This window comes from Lygodium microphyllum, chromosome 17 (assembly GCF_053477565.2).
Source record: "Lygodium microphyllum isolate KBCC chromosome 17, Lygodium_microphyllum_v1.1.10, whole genome shotgun sequence".
In the NCBI taxonomy this organism is placed as follows: Eukaryota; Viridiplantae; Streptophyta; class Polypodiopsida; order Schizaeales; family Lygodiaceae; genus Lygodium; species Lygodium microphyllum.
Window position 1 is genome coordinate 34,193,661 of NC_141151.1, and position 9,001 is coordinate 34,202,661.

The 9,001-nt window shown below is 39.4% G+C and overlaps 1 pseudogene; it reads right to left on the minus strand.

The window, feature by feature from the left end:
- Positions 1 to 1,810: 1,810 nt before the first annotated feature.
- LOC148021774 (serine acetyltransferase 5-like) lies at positions 1,811 to 8,780 on the minus strand (annotated as a pseudogene).
- Positions 8,781 to 9,001: the final 221 nt, after the last annotated feature.

The following is a 9,001-nucleotide window of genomic DNA, read 5'->3' on the forward strand; positions in this document are numbered from 1 at the left end:
TTGAAAGCAAATCTCACAAGAACCCTAATGCTTCTACATTCAGAATGATTTTGTGAAGGTTGGACATCATAGCTTATATGTGTGCAAGCTATTGCTATGTATCATCATTGATATTTGCAAATTGATTTGGACCTTCATGCTCCAACTCTATGATGCTATGTTCCATAGCTTCTTCAGTCATAATAGAGATATTTAATTGTACAATGTGTTGAATAAGGTTAAGGATTCCTTCTAAGGCTAGGTATTTTCTCTCAATGGGGGGCAATATTTTGAATCTAGAATGAGGGTTTTAAGTCCTAGACCTTCTTGTTATAATTTGAGTGTTTTTCGGTCTTTCAGTCTATTCTTATCTTTGCTTTCTAAGTCTCATTCTTTTTGTTGCTAGCTAATCAAGTTCAATGAATTTTGTGACAATTTTCAAAACATACATGGACCATCATAAGCAATGATTGCACATCTCCTTAATTCCAAGCACAGTCAAGTGCTTAGAATGTAAGAAAACTATAGCTCTTTTTCAACAACTTTTGAATTCATCAATCAAGAAATTTATAACACACTAGATAATCAAAGAATAAGTCAATCAATGTTGTTTCACTTGTCCAAATGAGTGTTACCTTATGCCTCCCTTAGCTTTTATGCTCTAGCTTTTGATTCCCTTTGTTCTTTGCATATCACATTTTGTTTCAATGTTTGATCCTAAAAGTTCACCTGCATAAAGATGTTTCCACATGAAATGGTGTGATCTAACGTATATGCCCTACTATGTGCGTGTTAGTATGTATGAAAGGTGAAGGTTTGGGTATGCATTGGGGTAAGACTCCTAGGAGGGATGTGTGGGTCACTATTCATGTAGTGATCTATGAGCCAAGTTAGATGATATCAAGACTATGTGCATTAGTGCATGGGTATATGTGCAACATTGATGCACATAGTACTATAGGTGTAATGTGGACTAAGTGCAAATGCATGTGGATGTTTTTGTCATAAATGCCCACCTTCTCTTTCTCTCATTATTTTCCACCCTCTAAATTACCCATCGGCTCCTCTCTCTCTCTCTCTCTCTCATGCCTTCCTGCATGCTCCTACCTTCCTCTACTTGCTCCCGCCTTCCTTTACTTGCTCGTGCCCTGCTCTCGCCTTCATGTACCTGCTCCAGCCTTCCTCCCGCCCTCCTCTCGCCTTCTTCCCACCTTTCTCTACCTGCTCCCGCCCTCCTTCCGCCTTTCTCCCGCCCTCCTCCCACCTTCCTCCCGCCTTCCTCTACCTGCCAATGATGCTTGCTGTGGATACTGTCGATGATGCTGTGGATTCCTTCCTCTATTGTTGATGTTTGATGCTTGATGTGGATGTTGCCGATGATGCTGACGTTCGATGCTGTGGATGCTGACGTTTGATGAGCGTTCGATGCTGACGTTCGATGCTGTGGTGGATGCTACCTCCTTCGAATACTGCCTTCTGCAGATGCTGCCTCCTGTCAATGATGTCCATCGACGACTCCTCCCACGTGTTGTCATTGATGCCTCCTGTCGATGCCACCTCCTATTGATGCTATCCAACGATGCTGCTTCCTCCCATGTAGTTCGATGCCTCCTCCCACATTCGATGCTGCCACCTGTCGATGCTCTCAATAATACTGTCAACGTTGTTTGATGCTTCCTTCTTTGTCGATGCTATCCATTTTAGCCTCATTGTCACCCACAGCTATTCTCTCTCTGTGTAGAATAAATCTATAATCGACAGCTCGCAGGTACACCATCATTATCTTGTAAGATAAATATTTATTTAGTTGAAAAATGCATTTTTGAGCAGCTTAAATCACATAATCAAACCATGTTTGATCCATGGTATAACTAGGCATCTCCTTGAGGAGAGTAGGCTGGTGCTTTAGGCCTACTAGCATTGCTGGGAAACTGACTGCAATAGTCCTTTGTGGAACTTCCATGAGTACCACTATACCAGCTTCAATTTTGGCCCCATCCCCCACCTTGACGTCGCCCAGAATGGTTGTAGTGGCACCTATCAGAACCCCATTTCCTATCTTAGGATGCCTGTCCCCACCAACTTTACCTGTCCCACCTAAGGTTGCATGATGCAGAATAGCCACATTGACAACCCACAAATGTTGTCTCTCCAATAACAACCCCTATGGCATGATCTAACAAAATACATTTTCCTATGTGGCAGTTGGATGTATGTTGGTAGCAAAAACGTCTGCAACCCTGCTTTGTAATGTCAATGCTAGTAGAACACGCCCTTCTATCCATAACCTGTGGGAAAATTTGTGTGCTTGGCATGCTTGAAGATAATAAGAGGTATACACAGTTTCAACAATCCAACTTTGTGCTTTTATTTTAAGAATAATTAAGACATCTACTTTGAGATGCTTGGTCTATTATATGTCACAAAGAAATGCTTTCCAACATAGATGGTTTTCTCGTACTGGTGTTTTGATCTTTCTATTCAGCGTGCACCTCTCCTATTTTGTTTGAATTAGCATGAATGGAGATTTACTTCTGCAATATTGAAAATAAGATAAGATATTATTGCTTAGACCCTCCCTAGGACCTACAAAATGATTTAAAAGCTTCAAAATTGTAATGAGAATCCCTTTGATTAAGAGAAATGGGGGATAAGAAGAGAATTGTGAAAAAGAATTTTATGACAAATGTGCAAAGTAACGTGTATAATTTAAAAGATTGCTTATGTACCAATATCTTAATAGATACATGTATTTATTTATGTATATGTACTTCTATCTTAATAGATTTATGTATTTATGTATATGTACTTCTATGATTAACACTTAATGCTCCCTTGCCTCCTTGAATGCATAACATAGGTACACACATGATTAGAATCATCACTATGTATAAGGGTCTCAAGGGATGAGTGCATCTTGGGGGATGAGTGCATCATAATATGTTTGTCTTGTGATGATTTCATAAGGCCAAAAGGTGCTTGTTAAATAGGCACTTAGTCGTGAACTCGGCAAGTGAGTGTCTTTTGATAAGTATGTAACAATTGACTTGGCACTGTGTCGTGAACTCGGCATAGAGGTGTCACTTTGGTTGTGATACCCTCCCTTCCCCCCTAGGTGTAGATGGGCACTTGGTCGTGAATTCGGCTAAATAGTGTCTTGACAAGCTACACATAAAATAAATGATGGGCATTTGATCGTGCATTTGGTTTCGTAATGTCCTGATACACTAATTGTTTGCTATTGTTCAATGGGATGGGCATTTAGGTCATCTATTCGGCCAAAAAATGTCCAGATCTATGTGTAGTTTTTTTAAAATCTATCATGTTCTTGCATTTGTATGTTTTTAATAAGTTATGAATAGATGTAATTTGTGTTACCTTTTCAATATTTAGATGGTATCATGCAATTGAAGTTCATATGCAACACCAATATAAATTAAGATTGATATCATACAATTGTATTCTTAATCAAATATTATATGTCATACATTTATATTAAAGTTATGTAGCTTAACTTACAATTGGTAGCTTAAGCCTTGGCCATTATGCTTATACACTTCTTTTCTTTATTGTGGAGAGTTTACAATTTGTGAAGATGGCCTTGAACATTGCCAAAGCACTACGCATTTGCTTGATAGAGGCTATATCATCCAGCACAGAAGAGCAGATATCACTCATCAATAGTAATGCAATTGCCTTTGTTACTTTCTGCAATTCAGCATGCACATCCATGCAGACCATGTTGCAGCAGCAAGGGCTTTCGCACCTAGTCTCACTGATGCACTTTGAGATCTCGAGAAGAACTTGCATCTTTGTCGTACACTGCTTGGAAATGCACCCAAGATGGTTGAAGATCTTAAGGAGTTAACACCAGTGTCTGCATTGAAGGAGAGGCTAGTCTTTTGGAACATGAAGTGGAGAGAAGAGGTGGCACGCTTAAAGCGAGCAACCTCTCTAATAAAACGTCTAAAGACCACTATAAATGCAAGTCCTAGTTTTAGTCCAACAAGGTAGAGAGAGAATCCATCAGGGGTAGGAACTATGTTGCGCACATTGAGGAATCACCAATGCGCACCAACGATTGGCATTCCCTTTGATGCCATCAAGCTAGGTAGAGTCATTGGTGAAGGTTCCTTTGGACAGTGTGTCCAAGTTACTATTGATAATATTACTTATTTTCCTTTAGAGTTAACATATTGCACCAAAATGTATAAGGGCTTCAACAATGTTAAGCTGCAGCAATTCCAAGTGGAGTGTGGGATGCAAAAGGTCAATGCATCCATTGTACGATACATTGCCTTTACTTATGAGCCCCCTTGGGTTACAGTCTTTCCCTTTTTCAATGGTGGTATAATAGATGATATATTGATGTGGGGCCCTTTTCAAAAATGTAAATATAGGAGAACCATCAAGCACCTCCACAAGCCATTAATGGGGTTCAAACCTGATCGTGACAGGGTGCCTTCTGCAGAGGAGAGGACTAGGATCGTGGGCGTCATCAATAATATGCAAAACATTATTCATGAATTGGTGGATGGGATGAAGGCCGTGCATAGTGCTAGTATCTTCCATTCGGACTTACATGCCAAGAACATGGTGTTGGATTTCACCAGAGATAACACCCCCAGGGTGGGCATCATAGATTGGGGTCTCATGCTTATTTCTGGTATGAAAAGACAAGCTCTCAACTGCCCATCTAGGGGACCAAATGAGCCCATGCACATCGTAGATGAGTGCCGATGGAAAGGAGTGGTGGAAAGGAAAAGAAGGCCATGGATTGCTCCTGAGATCTATGATCCATTGTGTGTCTGCTTACAGCAAGGAGTCAGATATATACGCAGTGTTTTTATATATGAGAAGTAACTAATTTTATTTTATTTTTGTATGTGGTTATAAGGTTTATCATTCATGGCTTCAACAACTCGCATGAAGGTGTTTGATTATGGGTCTAGTGAGAAGAAACTTTTGGGTTATGTCTGAGTTATGGTTGATTCCACGTATAGTGCAATACGACAAGAGATTACACAAGATGAGCTTATATCTGGTCCCTTTAAATTCATAATTGAAGATGAAGATGATGACAGTGATTGCACCATAAACCCAGTACAAGAAGAGCGTTGGCATGTAGAGAATGTCAAGTTTATTGGTATAAAGAGAGATTCAAGCATGGTAGATAAGGTTGGGGATGAGAGCAGGCCTAGAAAACACATATGTGAAGGCTTGAAGGATACTCTCGAGGACACTAACTTCAATGCAAGCGATGAAGGTGATCATAGTTTGCACAAGTCAGGTGACAACCTAAAGCATGTTAAAAGCATGCTCAAGAGCACATTGATTTCAAAGTCTACTCTTGAAAGTTGGCTAAACCAATGTGAGAAGACTCGCAAGAAGTTGAGGGAGTGAAACCCACCGAGAGATGATAGGTTTGAGCTTGCCACAGAAGATCTTAATGGTGCACCCTTGGCTCGAGTATAGTGCCATGAATGTGAAGCTCCTTATGGATCGGGAGTCATTGGCAAGCAATCTGCTTACTCGTGTCTTTCTAACTTCATGAGAACCCATATATTAGAAGGCCAAGCGCATCAAATAAGATATTTGACAAATCAAGGGTTGAAGGTGGGAGCGACATCTAACTCAAAAGATGTAGAAGAAAGCAATGAAGTTAATATGGTTGCGGTTTTAGCTGCAGTAGAGGAGATGGATATTTTTAATAGCACTCACGAAGGCAAGTGACATCTTTTTAACCATTGAAACCTCCAATAAAATGTTACTTTCATATACGACAATTACTGGTTTATGAAAGAGTTGAGCTTTAGTAAGGTTGGGGTTTGTTTTAAAATCACTTTTGTATATGTATCTTAGGGATAATTTCTAATCATTTTAGAGATTAATTTGTGAGTTTTGACTTGACTTGAAATCACACAGGATCTGATTTTGAGCTTATTGAGGCAACATTGAATGACTACAAAGATAAAGGGAGAGTAAGAGTTGTATGTAAGTATGATAAGAAATGGTTGCATTTGTGCCCTTCAAGATCGGACTTGCATACGATTCTCACAGAGCATATCAAGTCAAAGTCTCACATCATGGCTATATCCAAAAAAACATGTACCAACCATGTAGTTTTGACAAATGCTAGAGGGCGACCAAAGAAGCTCTTTCATGCAGATCCACAACAAAAGTCACTGAGCTCTTTTCTTTACCCAACCAAAGAAAGTACCGTATCAACAAATTTAGAAGGACCTTCTACTTGTACAGGTGACCCATATATGCCTTCTTCTTATGATTTAAATTTGCTCTGTTGCAGATTATGGCAAAGGACCGTGCCTTACAAAGCATGTGACGTCAACATAAAATCTATTCTACACGACCTTAAAATAGGAAAGGAATGGTATCCAGAGCCATATACAAAAGCTATCTTATATGACGGATCTCTTGAAATTAAGGTAGATGGATGCTACAGACACATAAATTGCCTTCGTATTTCATGTGGTGGAAATCCCTTTGAAAGTTTTACTTGTGAGTATTGTAAAAAAATTCCCACTTATGATGATTTTCGCATGAGAGTATATAGAGAGAGTACTGCTATTGAGAAGAGAGGGGTTAGGAATACAGGAGGAGGAAGGCGATTAGATTATCTTAGCAGTGAAGAGTTGAAAAATGTGACAGTTAAGTCCAAGAAAGACTTGAAAGAATCCAAGAGAAAGCTATGGTGGTTAGAAGCAAGAATTGTTGTGCTTTCTGTGAGGACTAGGTCCTTGAAAGAAGCAAACTTTGAATGCTTTAACATGAAGGATGTGCGACGCTTTTGTAATAATATAGTTGAGGCCCATCGACAAGGTAAATTTGGAGGTAAACAAGCTTTGTGGGACTTTTTTCAAGATGTAGCAAAGAATATAGTACGAACAAAACAAGCACAACGATTCAATAAGTCCACAAAGAACATGTTTGAGCTCATTAAGCTTTGGGGCGGGCCACGCTTGCATGAATTTATGAGTACTAACCTTGGAGGGCCATCCATGTGCACTACAAGAAGGCAAGGGAAAAAAGCAATTCACTTCATGCCTGGAGAGCATGAGTATATATTTGAGGCAGTGGGTAAGATATACATGGATGCAAAAAGTAAACATGGAGTAATGTCAATGGTGCCGATTATCATTGTTGAAGATGAGACTGCCATCAAACGTCGCATAAGGTGATCTTAATAGATCTAATGTCTTGTAGTTTGCAATGTTTTTTACTTTCAATCATGTAGAGGAAGTTTGTAAGATATTGAAAGTTAAAGCAAACTTTTTTTAATGCAGATGGAATGCAAAGGATGACACTCTTATTGGATTCTGTGGAAGTAAAGGAGAACGTCGCCAATGCCTTACAAACGACACAATTATTGTAGGAGAGGGGTCACATGGTTATAATACGATAGTGGATGCCTTTCAAAATCATGTGGTGGGAAATTATGCAAGACTTTTGATAGTAAACCCTCTTCATGAGAGTCTTCCACGACTAGCTTTGGTAGTGCAAGTCACATGTAACCGCTTTGATAGTGTTTTTATTAGAAATCAATGGAATCTTGTGGAGCATTTATGGAGTGCAAAGCTAAAGGATACAATAGGTCCAATAATTGGGCATTCTTCAGATGGAGATAGTAGACGGCGCAAGCTCATGCTTGAAGATTACCTTGGAGATCATAGCGACCGATTCTTTATTAATTGGTGTGGATGGAAATTAAGAGGGAGAATAGTGGAAGGGCATGTGTATGGTTTACATGATCAAGACTTTGTACATTGTGGAAAAAAGCTTGTTAGTCCACTTGATAGCCCTACTCGACAACTTGCGATTGGTAAAGTTTGGATTACACTCAATCATGTTGCAATGGTCTATAACTCATTTTCCATTGATAAACACAAGCTACAAGTTGGAGATATACAAAGAAATGATCGTCAAAATTGGGCAGCTGCCCAAAGGATTGCAAGCAGACAAGTGCAATGTTGTATGAGACAATTACAGAAGAAAGAGAGAAGTGTGTAAGGAACTGTGGCATATTTGCATATTGTGGCTGATTACATTGATGTTTTCCTATCACCGTATCTAAACTTGAAGGATCGTGTGGTGATGGCAGCTAAGGTTAGTTTCTTCTTCAAGCTTTGGAGGTTGTGGATACATCAACATGCAACGTACAACTTGAAGATAAATTTCATAAGTAGAGAGGCCTACACAGATATTCAACTCTCATGCCATTTTGTTGTGCTTCTCATAAAGGTTTTTCGTGACTTTTATCCTACTCTCAAGTGCCCATTGCATCTCACTGGATCGGATGCAGCTAAAATTTATTTTAGTAAAATTGGAGGTATGGTGGGACAAGAGAGAGCCTTTGACTTTGGAGATTTGTTGCATAGTGTTGGTACTTTGAATAAGATTTCCATGCATGAATGTAGTTCAGATGGGCTGGTTTTCTCAAGGGCTCATAAAAAACAAGAGCATATATGGAAGTGCTTGAATAAAAAAGATGGAATTGTAGAAGTAGATTTAGGCAACTATGAATGTGTGTCTTCAGATGATGTAATAGTGGATGCCTTGAAAGAGGGCTTGCATCAAGCACAAATGTTGTGTCAATCATTGGGATTGAAACCTAGCAAAGCAGATAACTTGAATTGGTGGTTACACCCTTGGGAGGATACAGATTTAACATGGTCAAAACTAGATGTTGAGATGGGGGAGGCTGATGAGTACGATGACTTTGCACAACCAAGCAGTGATAACAAGCAATTACAAGAGGTTCCAGATGGGGATGATGAGATCATTGCTCTTAGTGAGATTCGACATGAAATCGATGGGCTCTTGGATGAAGTTCATGACTCGAGCACTATTGCAAAGAGACAGAAGATCAACCCAACAGTAGAAGTTGATGGAAAGTATATCTTTAAGTCCACATTGGTCAGCCAATTGAACGGGAATTCAACATTGTCAAAAGATCGACTGACAAGAGTGAGGCAAGGTGTCTATTTCATTCATGAATCAAAAT